This window comes from Anguilla rostrata, chromosome 2 (assembly GCF_018555375.3).
Source record: "Anguilla rostrata isolate EN2019 chromosome 2, ASM1855537v3, whole genome shotgun sequence".
In the NCBI taxonomy this organism is placed as follows: Eukaryota; Metazoa; Chordata; class Actinopteri; order Anguilliformes; family Anguillidae; genus Anguilla; species Anguilla rostrata.
In genome coordinates this window covers 48855190-48870854 of record NC_057934.1, presented here as the reverse complement: position 1 = coordinate 48870854, position 15665 = coordinate 48855190, and the positions used below count along the sequence as shown (strand labels likewise).

At 37.0% G+C, this 15665-nt stretch overlaps 1 protein-coding gene across 1 annotated transcript in view; it reads left to right on the top strand.

Moving 5' to 3' along the window:
• Window positions 1-8848: 8848 nt before the first annotated feature.
• LOC135248276 (RNA binding protein fox-1 homolog 1) overlaps window positions 8849-15665 on the top strand; it is a 648052-nt gene continuing 641235 nt past the window's right edge. The window contains exon 1 of the mRNA XM_064322712.1: window positions 8849-8895. The gene's annotated coding sequence lies outside the window, so the exon portion shown is untranslated. The remainder of the gene's footprint in view (window positions 8896-15665) is intronic.

Below are 15665 nucleotides of genomic sequence, written 5' to 3'. Positions count from 1 at the left end.
TTTTTGGTTGTGTGTGCTTGAAATGGTAGATGGAAATTTTGACGTTCTCCCATCATTTCTTGACTGACTTGTTGAAAAAAAGTTGGCCAAAAAGCTTCTTAATAGGATATGCTGACCATGCAGCATAGCGGAACACAGTGACAATTGTACAGAAACTTCCTATCAGTCATCACAGCCATGGAAGAGTAAACACAATGCACTGCTGGGACACAGTTCCTCTCACTCACTGCTGCATTGTGTCATTGGAATACATTACCAATGAGAAGGTCGCAGCTCCCCACTGCATGCAGGGTGTGCACTGTGCTCAGAGGGAGAGAGGGTAAGAGGAATATGGTTCTATTGGACTAGAAACCATGCTTGCCTAGATTTCAATTCAGAACTGAATTACTGAGTATGCTGGACTGTCAACGGAATCTATTTCTACTAATTATGCTGCATTTTAAAGTTGAGGTGATGCTATCAGTGCTATTCATTTTTAATCTTCATAACAATGAGGTAAACTGTATGTCATAAAAGGTTATTGCGATACTCGTATTGACTTGTGTCCTGTGCTGATCCTCAATATGCTGATTTATTAATTATCATCAAAGGTTAACATATCACCTCAAAGACCTTGACTGCAGTCTTTCACCTTGAACTTTTTTGACCAGAATATTCCATTCATTTCAGCTGGATGTTTGAGGTGGCATACAGTGTTTGACAAACATTTTTAATTTTGGCAAAATAAAAAGAAGGGTAAGATTATTATAAAGGATTATTGATTATAAAGGTAACAATTTATAATACTGGTACACAAGTAAGAATTTTCTAATACATAAACTAATGCATAAATAATGATGAATGAAGACATAGGCTAATGTGCAACACATCAAGAGCTAATTAAGTTTTTACTCCCTGTTGACATGGTGCTAATTACTACTATTAATTCATGTATCAACCGATAGTCTCTTGTAGTCCAAATCAAATGGGGTATGTGATGTAAAATAAAAGATACAAACCAAAACTTTGTCCAGCTGGTGACAGGGGTAAATACTTGCCATTACCTCATGTTAACTGCATAGGTCTATATCATGACAACGTAAGTACTTACAAATAACAGGATGGTTGAATTCAGTCTAGGCCTACTCTGAGGGCACAGAGGGTGAATGGAGATGGAAACTTTGGTATTTGATTTCTGAAATATCAACAGCCTCGCTGGTATGATTGGATTGGGTTGTTGCTTGCTGGACTTAATTTTGTTGTCATCGTTCAAGAAATGCAGTCAAAGATCGTGATAGAATTTGGATCACCACTTTCTGCTATATCCTTATACATGTATAATAAATGTGCTCATTTCTTGTCAAGCAGCTGTGATTCATTCTTAAAAACACTGTGATAGTATTTGGGTTGGTTGTGATCACAGACCAGGGCTGGGGTTCCTTCACAGACCTCTTGTTGAAATATTTTTAATACACACCTTTTTTGTTCCAAACCATGTGAAGGTAAAACATTGCATGTATAGCAACTCATCTTCCTTTCCCTTCCCAAAAATACAAGTCAGTTCTGGTCCAGTGCCACAACCTAAAAATTCCAGTGCAATATTCACTGTGGAGCAAAAGCTTACACCAGGACTGACATCCACAACAATTTGTACACAGGCAAGCCAAAGGTTACTATTGAACACCTATTGCTGTAGCATAGTTGGCTATTGGCACTGTAGCAACCAATGTTAGCCATCAACACTGAGCTTGATGAGCTTGAATCTGCAGTTTTACCATAACTGTTGTGTCGAGGCAAAATACATGCAAAAGAGAAAAGACACTTCTGGCTGAAGGACAGAGAGATTTCCTTTTCACAATACATAGTGTTTTGGTGATTCAAACCCATGTCACTTGTTGAATTTCTGTTTTGTAGCTAGCAAAAATGTATTTTAAACAGGCTGTATTTTAAAATAGTCTTTAACAACGTTCCTAAATAAATATGTTAGAATAATATTAAATTACAGACACTGTTATCAGCCATTTACTAAGCTGTAAAATTCTAATCACTTTGGCATGATAGATAGAGCACACCATAATTCAGCAATTATGCACTCGTTCCATATAAGTACAGTACGCATTGTCACTAATCCCTGTTCTCCTTGAGCAGTTTGGTGTTGTATGCTGTTGAAACCTCAAGAATGAAATGAAAAATCCAGGCAGAACACACACATCCATCCATCCACCCATCCATTCATCCATTATCTATACCTGCTTATCCTGGTTAGGGTTGCGAGGGGTGCTAGAGCGTATCCCAGCATGCATTGGGTGAGAGGCAGGAATACACCCTGCACAGGTCACCAATCTATCACAGGGCAGAACACACACAGTACAGATTATTTTTCAAGTAATGACTTAGTATACATAGTATACAATGCCATTTTTAGGCGAGAGTGTCCCTTGAAAACAATTCTTGGACATATATGAAGGAATAACATGCTTTAGGCAACAAAAAGGAAATTGTTGAAATTTTGAAATTTTATATTCACAGATGCTGGATTTTACATTTCAGTTTACCAGAAACATTGCATTGTAATGGATTAATACTCTTGTAGGTTATGTATAAAATTTACTTTGTATCTTTTCATTCAAATTAAGCTAATCTAAATGCAAAATGATTCATTATTTTGATGTGAAATCCAGTAAGTATTTTATCCCTTTTATTTGAGAGAAACTATTTGGGAAACCATTGTTTTTATAGTAAATGGCATGCATTTCATGTTGCACAGTACATAATCCACAGTCCAGGGCATTCCAGTGTCTTTATCAGTTAATGCTTACATTTAATTTTTAATTTTTTGTTCAGATATCTTTTTAATCACAGATAAGATAAGATAAACAGTTGAACAAGATACAATAATGCTGATTCACTTATGTGGCTAAAAATTGGATTTTGATCTTGTTCCCTTTGATCTGCTTAAGTGTGTGTTTGTGTGTGTGTGTGTGTGTGTGTGTGCGCGTTCGTGCCTTCATTCTGTATGTGGATCATGGCAGGAGTTATAGTAGTTCATAGCAGTTCCCGATTCTGGACTGGTCTGTATTGAAGCAGCAAGGAAGTGGAGGGATGGCTTCTTTTTTCATGAGCCCAGTCTTGGCAGACTTTGTAACTTCTGAAAAGAAGGAAATGTACATGGTGTCCATTGAAAGTTTGGCTGTAGCTCTACAATGGAATGGAGGCTTATTCAGGGAGGCAATGTCACAAACAGACACCTGACAAATGTAGACCATGTACCTGACTATGGCTGTTCCTTCCAATGGGGGAGTGGCGGGGGGGGAGGGGGGGGCGGTTTCAGAAGACTTGATATGGGAATGATACCATTTAAATCCTCATTAGATAAGCTTAGTATCAAAAGAATACTACATGGCCAAAGGTGAACACCAGACATCAAACATCTCATCCACATTTATGGACACTAATATGGAGTTGGTCCACCCTTTGCTGCTATAACAACCTCTACTCTTCTGGGAAGGCTTTGTACTAGATGTTGGAGAATTGCTGCAGGGATATGCTTCCATTTATGCAGAAGAGCATTAGTGAGGTTGGGCACTGATTGGGCAATTAGGCCTGGCTCGCAATTGGCTTTCCAACTGATCCCAAAGGTGTTGCTTGGGGTTGATGTCAGGGCTCTGTGCAGGCCAGTCAAGTTCTTCCTCACCATTCTAGGCAAAATCATTTCTGTGTGGACCTCGTTGTGTGCACAGGGGCATTTTCATGATGAAACATGAAAGTGCCTTCTCCAGGCAGGAATGCACCCTGGACAGGTCGCCAATCTATCGCAGGGCACACACACCATTCACTCATCATTCACTCACACACTCATACATATGATTAATTTAGAGTCAAGCAATTGATATATGGTTAAAGTGAAGATTCCCAATTTATAATAAAGGGCATTTTTATTTTGGTCTCACCATGTAGAAATTATTGCATTTTTATACGTAGGATTCATACATTTATCACTGGCCAATATTACCCATGCGGTCTGTAATCAAGAATTATTATTCAAAATGCATTTCATGAATTCACTTCATGACCGTTTTCATGGAGTGGTGTGTTTTAGCTGTCTCTTAAAATGAAGACCAAGGAAGTATTAGAGAAACAAGCGCAGTCAAAAAATTTATTTCACCAATAAATTTATTTTCATTGTACTGAGGCTTTGCTAACAAAAAGATGCCTTGTATTAAACGTTATTTTAGTGTGCACTTGACTGGTTTGACAGCTGAAAGAAAAGTTGGCTGTATTGCAAATAACTGGCCACATGGAAATTGAATGAAAAGGTATTTTTGATCTCCAAAGCATTTGCATAAAATAAAAAATATGGCTAAAGGAAAGTATTTCAAATAAATCATTTGGAAATTTGCCCATCTGTTTCCTACCACCACTTTCCTTTAAATGGGAAGCCATCTGGTATAAAATTCTTGATGCTCCTTTTTCATTTGTTTGCTACAAATCATTGCATCAGAACAGTTATAGCAAGCAGAATGTCATATGTATCACATCCCACAAAAGCATCCAAAAATATTAATATTTTGTCGACAGACCAGCTATGTAATGTCCGTTCCAAAGTCAATTCTGTTTGTATTATGTTTGTAATTGTTTGGCATTTTATATAAACCTAATATATACATCATACTTCACATAATAAGAGGCAAATTTTTGGCAAAAATGTTGTTCATAATTATCTTAAAGGCACAGAAGGACATCTGGTGCCAGGGAGACAGAAGACTGACTGAAAAAAATTAGAGTGCTTAGACACTACTGAATCCAGAGACAGTGACAGGTTCTAGGAAGAGTAACATGTTAGAGCAGGCAGTGATACAGTTCAATGCAGGGTTTTTTTTTTCCAATGATTGCAGCCTCATCAGAAAGACTCACCATATCCAACAAGATGGCTGCACATCTTCTGTCACAGAATAAAATTTAATAAAACTCATATAATAGACATTTCTAAATTCCATTTTTTTATAAAATGTAACTTTAAATAAATACAAAAATTCTAATGGTTTTTGGATTGGGGCACTCATTCATTTAAGATGTTTTAGTAAGTTGTTTTTAAGGTTTTCTTTCTCCACACAAAGATTCGGAGGGAAGCCATTATACAAGGTATGAGAAGCCACGCATTAATACACACATAGTTTGACATACTCTTGTTCACAGGTCAGTGGAGTATTTATGAAAAATAATTAGTTGTGCAAATGAGGGTAGGTGCAATCTATCATTGTCATATTGCTAGCCAGTATTCACAATTATCTTTGTGTAAATGTTGGGTTTTACATGGGTATTATGATGACTTTGATACATTATTGCACAAATATGTAGCTACTGGGCTAATAGTCGGATTGATAAATTAATTTATAAATCACAAATAAACAGAAGTTCCTTAAGAGATCATGTGCAGTTCCCAAGCCCTCTTTTGGAGTCACACACAGTGAGTAGATAGGTGATTATGAATTTGGTACATGTTAAACAAGTGAAAGTTGGATCAAAAGATTATGGAAACAGTTTCATACCTCAAATAGTTAACTCATTCATTGGTTTATGATTCAAGTTAATCCACGTGTATGTTTGTGCCCATTCTTTGAGAATACCAACAATTACATGTACTGTATATGAAAACTATTGTGCTGAAAATATTTAGTAAATCTGCGTATCGGTGATGATTGGGGACTTGAGTGTTTCTTGAACATGTGAACTGGGAAACAGTCAACCTGCATTTCAGTCTCTATCCCCGAGGTGTCACTGTTGGCACTTCTTTTTTGCAGTTGTTGGTGTTAAGCAGTCAAAAGCATATGACCAATTATACAGTTGAGGACCAAATGAAGAACTTGTTGGTGTAAAGGTGTGAGATGAATAATTAATTCATTTTGTTGCTGCTATCAGCAGTTACATCATCATTGAAGACAAGTGAGCCACTATCTGTGGCAGCCATACATGCCAAAACCATCACACCCCCACCTCTATGTCTCACAGTCGAGGGGAGATGGGTGTTTTGGATCTGGGGCAGTTCCCAATGACCGCCATACTTTGCTCTTCATCATCATCTTGAGAGTGAATCTTGGGCTTATTTATCTTAGCAAATTAGTGGTTTGCAACTTGCAGTGCAGCCTCTGTATTTCTGTTCATTAAGACTTCTGTGGACAGAGTTACTGACAGGTCCACACCTGCCCCCTTAATAGTGTTTCTGATCAGTTGAACAGCTGTGTGGGGTTTTTCTTTATTATGGTGAGATTTGTTCTGCCATCAACTGTCGAGGTCTTCCCATGCTTACCAGGTTCTTTGTGATTATTAAGTTCTCCAGTGGCTTATGGCTTATGTGTCTGCTCATTTTTTTCTTATTCCTCAGCCTCATAATGGATTACTTGACTTTCATTTTCACAACAATGGTCCTCATTTTGACAAATGCCAAGAACAGACTCCAAAGGCTAGAAACAAAACTAGATACTGAAATATCTCCTCTACCTGCACCAAGGAAGTAATTGAACACACCTGACTAATCAGAAACACCTGTGATGTCATTTGTCCCAAATGTTATGATACTCTGAAATGGGGGTGCTACTTATAAAAAGTGCAGTAATTTCTATATGGTGAAACTAAAATGTATGAAAATCCCAGATCTCACAATGGCTGTACAGTACATCACATCTGTAACCATAATAATGTTTACTGCAACTGAAATAGTAACGTTTACCTTTGATCAAATGGTGGCAGCCATAACCATTTTTGACAGTATTTTTTCTTGACTTCACAGCTCCACTGACCAAAGACATCAGATTATCCACAATGTCATGATAAACCATAAATAGATACGTAAGAGGAAATGTTACACTATTTAAACCTCCCATATGAGTTGCGAAGGAATTAAGCAGAATTTAGCAAGTGAGCACTTCTTGGGGTCTTTTGGCAGAAGTAGAAATAATTTAAAGTGATCTAAAGTGACACTGTAATCTAATTGATTTAATTGAATGCCCTTAAATGGTGCTGCCAGGAATAGATTCATTTAAAAATTCATTAACATGAAGATCACTTCAACATTAATTCCATAAATTTGGGGGTGCCTCAGGGTATTTACCTTATAAAGATGAATCTAATTGCACAGAGTAAAATATTAGCAGCATTAGTGTCAGATATGAAATAAGATTAATTACATTTATTTTAACTTACTGCCGATTGAGCCAGAGAAAAAAAATCATACCGCTTCCACACCTGGCCTGCAGTCATGGAAGGTTTAAACAGTTTCACATTTCCTCTTGCACATTTAAGTGGGTGCACTAGCAAGGTCAGTTTCTTATTCAAGCTTTTGAAAGTCAAGTTCCAATATTCTGTACAGAATTAATGTAGAACAGTATCAGATGGAATCTTACTAATTAGCAAACATGTCATGAAAAAGAAAGGGGTTGTTGAAGAAAAAAAGACTGGAGAGAGCTTTCATTTGTAAAATGAAAAAATGTAAAATATCAGGTCTAAAGCCTGAACAGCTTGGGATTTCATATAGTGACGATTTTTGTAAATCGATTTAATGTCCACAATTCATGGAATAATTGTCTAAAGTGCATGGCCCTCGACTGGAAACAATTTTCAACTTGACCTCCCAGCCATTATAAATGCTGCAGTCATTCTAGGGAGCAAATATACTGATGGCAATTATTGTCCATTATTCTCAAACACTCACAATGGAGGTAGCTGTGACAGTTTTTCACAAGAAATTCTAACATCTCAAAGGAGTCTTTACCAAGTTCCCTCAATATGTATTTCACAGAGAGTACCAAAAACCTTCAGAATTGTGCATCTTGTTTTATGTAAATGACTTAGAATAATTAATATCTAAGTTGTTAGCATAAAATATTGATATCTAAAAAATTTAGATATGTTGTAATTGAGAGAATGAAAGTCTTAACAAGGTAAACACTACAGCGCAAATATGATACTTGAGACACCTATGATTATATATTTGGGAGGCAAATTCGGGTTGAGGGCCAACAGCCTAAAACATACCAGTTTGTGTGAAGATCACCTGTTTATAGAAAGTGTGCCCTGTTTTATGAGTTTTCTATGATATTAACTGTTTATATTAATTGCAGAATTACTTCCTTGGAGTAATAAGAGAAAACGTCTCTCAGATGCAAACAAGGAGGGCAGGTGCGGTGGGGTGACACCCAACCCGCCATCAGTGCTTGCTTGCTCTTCTGTGATACTGAGTGGCTTGAGTAAATTCAACGGCATTTCAGTCAAAATGGAATTTACCAGTGGTGGCAATGGTCACATTTATGCCACAATTTAAGGGCTCTGAGGTAGACTTAAAATGTGTGAGTTCTGCAATGGACTCAAATGGATGTGTCAAGTTGGAGGGGAAGGCATTTGTTACAAGGTTGGTCGGACGGCGAATATTTCAGTGACCGTGGAGATAAGACTTAAACTTGTGCAACCCAAATGGGGTGTTTTATTTACAAAAGTGCCTGCAACTGTTACACAAACAGTTATATACACATACAAAGCAAATAATAATAAGCACATTAATTACACTTGCAAAATCGTGCCCACCTACTGCCGGCCACAATACTGACGCCAAATGACCTGCTTATATACTATGCGTTATCCAGACTATACCATTTGCATATGCTATTCAATTCTCACAGAAGAAATGACAGTATATTGTTACATACATAAATCATTATACATATATTATCAGTTGCTACTCTATATCAAATAATGATAATCTAATTGGGTACTGGAAAATATTATCCAATACACATTACGGTCTCCCCCCGTCTAAAATAGCCAATTATTCTTGTCCAGTGCTTCCAATAAAATTGCACAGAATTGTGACGTTCGGGTCACGTCATTTCAGTTTGAACATGGAACAAACGGAATAAACCACGGGTTAGTAGCACCTCTTAACATTGCGTTGATCGAACATAGTATACTAAAATTAATCAATTTAATGTTTGAAACCAGACATGTGTATGTTTAAGTCTGAATATACATTATGGTGGTGAACAGATGTACAGTAGCGAATGTGTTTGAGTTGACAAACCGGCAAACGTAAATGGTGCGCACTACATTCATGAAAGCTGCACACTCGAGTCAAACAACCGCTGCCACGCGCAGATACGCAGTTAAAACCCAATCGTTGTCAAAAAATACTGTCCAAGCAGGAAGTGACGGTTCGCTGCGTTACAGTATTGTAGAGTTTAAACTCTCAGTACAGCATAGTGAAAGGCGGTCTTCTACATTTCATTGGCTGATGATTGTTATACTGCTGTTGCAAATTGTTATAAGAACGACTCTGCCTAATGCATCTGTATTTGTTCAAGTTGGCAGTTTCCCTGGGGAGTTAACCTCAGTGAAGTGAGCACCCCAATTCTATAATCGGTTAATTATACATTCTCTGAGGTCTCTAGATAGTGGGCATTAACACTATAGTAATGTTACATAGAAATCAAAATATGTATACATATAATTTATAAATAAGTCATTTTTCATGGCACAAAAATAAACAAGTAGCATCAATGAAAGAGCAGTGAATTGCCCACTGTGTGCCTCACCTTGAAAACAATACACCATCGAAAGCATGCATGCACGTGTGTGTGCGCCCGCGTGTGTGTATGGAAGTAATACCTTCATGCAAATTCACAACAAATTAAAATAATTTTGATACTGTATTAATGCTTGCTGAGTTGTGAGAGTAATTAATCCATCTAGTGCTGAACAGCCCCAAATAGTGAAATTGTATCGAAGCCACTTACCCCTTTCCCTCTGTTATGCACCTTCCAATTACAGCTGTTTAGTTCTTCAAATAACAAGATTTCACATAATTGATACAAACTAATTACATATCTCATTTCATGATTGGTTGCTGGAATGATTAAATCACCCAAAAACGTAACTACAGATAACCTTATATGTTAAGTGATACTAAATATCTCATTACTTTAACCGATTCAGCCCTCTCTGAAACATTGTGTGGTTTTTTCAGTAATATGACTGACTTTGCTTCAACTGCTGATAATAGAGTATAATAATTTATTCTAAACAGAATTAAGGATTTATAAATGAATTAAGAAATGTACTGTTTATTATTATAAGTAATTTTTTCAGGGCATCCAAACTTAATACAGTACATTTGACTACCCTTCTGTAGAGCTGGCATGGGTCATTCTAGCCAAGAATAGAGAACGCTGTGGACAGTGGGGCTGCATACAAGTACTCTTTGTCCTGAACTGACGTGAAACTAAATCCCATGTGCAGTGATGGGAGCTGTGGTATGGTGTTCACTGTTGGGTGCGATGCTATGACATATCATCTCAACTGTCTGGTCGCTGACAGTGATCCCGTGTCCCTCAAGAGTCTAATGTCCAGGTCAACGTCCGTGGTAATGTCCCAAAAATCCACATCCATCTCTCTGTCCTGCCTTTTCTTTAGACCTTTTAACTTGATTTAGTTCTTCTCCTGATTTTTGGGGTCATTGTTGTCTGTGGGCTTGGAGCCATGTGCAAAGTGTGCCTGATCACTCTCTAAGCATAAGCCTTAATTCCATGTAATTGAAGGATTCAGTACACTGCTTTCATTATTAAACAGGCAGCCTTCTCCACGGCTGAAAATTTTAAACAATGTCTATTTTTTCTCACTCGAGCATGCATGTCGTATTTTAAATATATCAGAACATCATGTGCATCTGTATGAATCAGGAGTGCAGATGATAAGAATAAGTATTCTTATTTTTTAAATTAGTTTAATTTTAGGGTCAAATTGTGTATACAGTAGCAACAGTATCTCTATGTATTATTCTTAATACTTAAAGGTCCAGGAGACTGGATTCAAATTGTGGTTATATTCCCCAGAAGTGACAAATAGTTGTCTTCATATTTATTTCAAGTTCTTAACCTAGTTATAACAATAAAATTATAATAAACACTATTAGATTATAGTAAACTGTTCAGCAGATAATGATGGGGTGTGCGTGTAGTCTGCACTCATTCATATTCATATTCCTAAGACACGTCAAATGTAAATCATTCCTCGTGGCTAGTTTACAGCAGGTCTTAGCGTGTAGTACATTGTAGCCAGCTACCCCGCCCACTGAAAACCAGCCTGCCATTTAGCCGAGGGGGAAAACAAGCCAATCTCAGTGCAGGCTTTTCTAGGTTTTTTTTTTTTCAAGAATCATTTAAAAAAAATTTCTGGGCCATTTCTGAATGCAAAAAAGTATTAAAACAGCACATCAGCAGAGGATTCACAGGTTTCAGTTTCCCAGACCTAAAAAAGGTAAATCACATTATCCCTAATCTAAATCAAAAATGACGTTTTGAAATAGGAGGACTAGAAGAAAATATATTTCTGGTACCTTGGTTGGAGGAGTATGAACACCCTTTTTTCTGGTAAACATTCTGGGTTACATTTGCCAGTTCATACAAGGGACATACAGTATGGCTATCATTGTGTGGAATTTCAATGATTTTCAGAGTAAGCGTGAACATTAAGTGCCCTCAATTTACAGGGAATGAAACCAGCTTTTAAGAAGTCATGAAAGATAAATTAATTTCATAACATGAACATGAAGACCTACCATGCTCCCACTGCACGAAGTCTTAGATATGTTAAGCATACAAATGTAATAAAATTTGATAATAGATCTAAAACTATCACTAACTAGCTCTAAAAACACTGAGAGATTCCTTCAGGACATGACAGTTTCATACATTTTCCTCTTGATGTTCCTTTCTGTTTCCCATGGAGTCTTTATTTAGTTTCCCCTTCACGGTTTAATCATTTATATCTCTCCAACTTATCTTGCGCTCTGACTGGCAGTGGAATTATTGATCTTTAGGACGGAGGAACAATCTATCATAAGCATGTTGAATCCTCCTCAGTAAATAGCATGGCGTGCTTCGGCTTGTGGTCCACAGACATTAAGGAACTTGTGTTGAGGTTGAGAGAGTGATATGTGGCCTGATGTGCGTTGTACAATATTGTACATCAGTTATTTTCATTCGCCTTTTCTGTAGTTTTTGGGAATATTCAGATTGCCCATGATAAGCTGTATCCTACTTTAATTCTTCAATTTCCTGCTTTGCCAAAGTTTCTTTGTCTGTACATTATAGCTCTGATATATGTGTTGTGGTCACCCTTGGCATAGATGAGACAGGATTTTAAATCGCAGCCCTTTCAACAGATACCAGGAGCGGTTGAAGGTCAGATGAGTAGTGGTTTGCATCCCTTTAGGGGGGGCCTCTTTCATCAGATATGTCATACTATAATTACAACTCCTGCACGTACTCCTTCCACTGACTTCAAATGTCAGGTCATGGGGATTACATAGGAAATAATCAGGAGCAATCAAGATGTCTCTATTATGGTTTTTTTATGTACAATCAAACTGATATCTGAACAAGTCATTGATGGAGGTACTTTCAGTATGTCAACTAATAAATATGCTTAACTGCTGAACACTCATTTTGTGTGCGTGTACTGTATGTATTTGCTTGGCTAGGGTGAGGTTGCTGTCTGAGTCATAAAAAGCATTCATGAAAGATCAGCTGACAAAAATGAATACATTTCACCACACTGTGTGCAATATCTAAAGCCTGAGTGCAGTGCTTCAGACAAACATCCACTGTTTGCTCTTCAGTGTCTGCATTAAGACCATTTAAAATGTATTATGCTTACTATAATAAATTGATTTCTTTTATAATTCCCTTCCTCAAGATTAGAATAATTACTCTTGTGGTTCTATTGACTTTTCAGATTCACCCACTTGACCCCAGTAATTAGGAAACATAAAATCACTGCCATGCAACTGTAACTGTATTGTGAGGGGTGTACCATCCTGTTTCAGGCAAATGTGAACAAAAACTGAATACTCTATTGTTTCACATTTTGCATTTGCTTGTATAATTTTTCTATGGCTTATAACTTTACGACATTTGCTAATCAACCAACAGTGCTACCATTTTAACTGCTCCTACTCTGTGGTTCTACTACTGTTCATGACTGTATTCATAGCCCCATTATAAGAAAACCTTTTCTTATATACTTTGTGTTTTCCAATTTGTCAAGATCTGATTTGCCATTTCTATAGATTATAATGCATAGAAAACATTCACTAATTTAATAGAGAAACGGATAGTAAACAATGTGATTGCAAGAACCTATTTTATTTCGTTTGATTACATGAAAAAGTTTGGCTGGAGCATCAATCAATTGTTATATTGTTTTTCACCAAATTCGTTTGGTTTGCTAGGATTCACTTTGTTATTTTATTTGTTGTCAAATAAAACTGTGGAGTGGAATGGAAGTTCAAAAGGCCACCACACCTCAAGTTAATACCTGGGAGTTTGAGTGTCTCACTTGACATTTCTGGTAATTCCACACAGTGAGAGGTATTTAAATAAACAGTATAACATTCAGTTCCTTGTGGAAATATCTGTGATTCTGAATGCCACTCTTCTTGACCCCCCTTACAGCTGCTTCCTTTGCCTCAGTAGGGCAGAACTCTGGAGAAGAGATAGGCTATTTTCAATTGAGGGGTACTTGAACTAGTCCTCTTTGAACCCATGTACCAGCTCACCTTTCAAAATAACTGCCTGATAGATAAGAAAGAAGCATTGAAAGAATGAGAAATTTTGAATATTTTAGAAAATGATCCCGGAGATGACACAAAAAAAATCTAAAGTCTTCACAGTAATAATTACAACAACTTAAAAGAACAGTGAACAATGTAAGTTGTTTCACTCTGCTCAATGTATTTATCACCCTATTATTTTCTTCAGCTGAAGAGCACAACAATCTCCAAATTACTAGATGCATAAAATTTCCTATTCTGTATGGCAGCCAGGCCCAAAAAAACTGATTTATAAATTCCTACTTCTTAGGAATGATCATATTGTTGGGAGTTTTATATTAATGGAAGGATGGCCCATAGTTTTAATTCTGAGTGACAGGTTATTACACTCATACATAATAGGAAGCTTTTAAATCCCAAACTTAGTGTCATTAAATGCATGGCTTGACGTGTCGTCTGTAAGGGTCAATGACATCAATGACGTCAATGACAAGCAAAGTGTCAGGCAGTCACAATGGATAACATTTCTGGGTCTTGTTGGATCCAGTCATACAACATAGGAATGTGCTCTAAACATGCTGCATTAGTATTCTATAAATTCTAGTTTCAACATTTGGTGGTGTAGGTAGTAGTGGACTGTTGTGTAGAACTTGCCTAAGTAATGTACAAGGCAGCAGAGTAAGCTTTATATTACAAGTTGTGAATTATTACACTTTCAATGAAGGCTCACCATTTATTACAAATATAAAAAAGTGCTCAAGAAGCACAATCTGGCTCAGAGCAGGCATGAATGTAGATGTTACTGTTTTTATAGCACCATGAGATCTCATGTTTTATTGTTGAAATTAGAACATATTTTAAATCAATGTACTGTTGAATACAGTAAATCAACATCAGCTGAAGGACATCATAGATTTTTAGAAATTGATCAAAAAACTGAACACTGAAAACTGAATCCCCTTTGGTCTTTTTTTAAGGTGCAGTCATTACCACTTAGTCCAAGTACCCATAAACAGTTGTTTCAGGCTGTTGGTGATAGAGGTGTTGCTGCAGGGGGGAAAAGTACCCTCAAAGTTTTAAGACCCATTTCATATTAGATGTGGGTCTTCAGTTAAAGCAGCTGTGTGTGTTATGTTTAAATATATGTACTGCCACCAGAACATTGACAGTGGTACAGTTGCTTTGGTATCCTTTCAGCGATTCTCAGTTGTGAAAATACAAAAGATGTAATTACTTATTGAATATAGACGAAATTGCATGAGCAGGAACAAGTACTGTGATGAGGAGAAAGACATTACCCAAACCTGTTAAACCGACATACATGTTTTACACTTGTACAACACATTGGCATTGGAAACATAATTCTCTAAATTTGTCAGTCCGACTCATAAGATGTGAGTGAACATTACAATTTTACTTCCCATACACAGATAAACCTATATCATACTTGCAAAAAAGATCATGCATTATATAGCCAGAGGGCAGGAGCACTACTTTAGGTGAATAGCCTTATGTATTAAAGTGGCATCTACAGAAGGTGTTCTTTGGAAGGGTTATCTGATCCGAAGAAGAAGAACAAAATCCAAAGAACTCTTCTGATTCTAAAAAGTTAAAGCCTTTATTAGAGTGGCATGTCACTGTAGAAAAATTTACAATGCCTACCAACTTGTTCAAGTGTTTGCCTTCATCATAGTGTGTCAGGTAAGAGACAGCAACAGGTGCTATGTTCACCTGAAAGTGATTAGTTTGGTAGGTGGAGAAGATGGGCTGTGCCAAATTTCTTCAGACTTTTCGCATTTGACTTAACAGTGTTGCCTAGGAACATTCAGTGATGATCATTTAATAACTCTTTTAGGAATAGCTTTCTGCCTCCTAAGAACTTAATCTCAAATTTCCACAGGCAGTTCACTTGTCTTCATGACAACATGATTTATCTGATCTGTTGTTTCAGTTGGGGGACCTCACAAAGTCAATGGTATTTATTTTTCAATCTCGCGACTAAACACAGGCGGACAACATCACCTTTAATGCAACGCAAGTGTGACCTGTAGTGCCAAACATCACAGCAAGGGGTGCAGGCAACAACAGG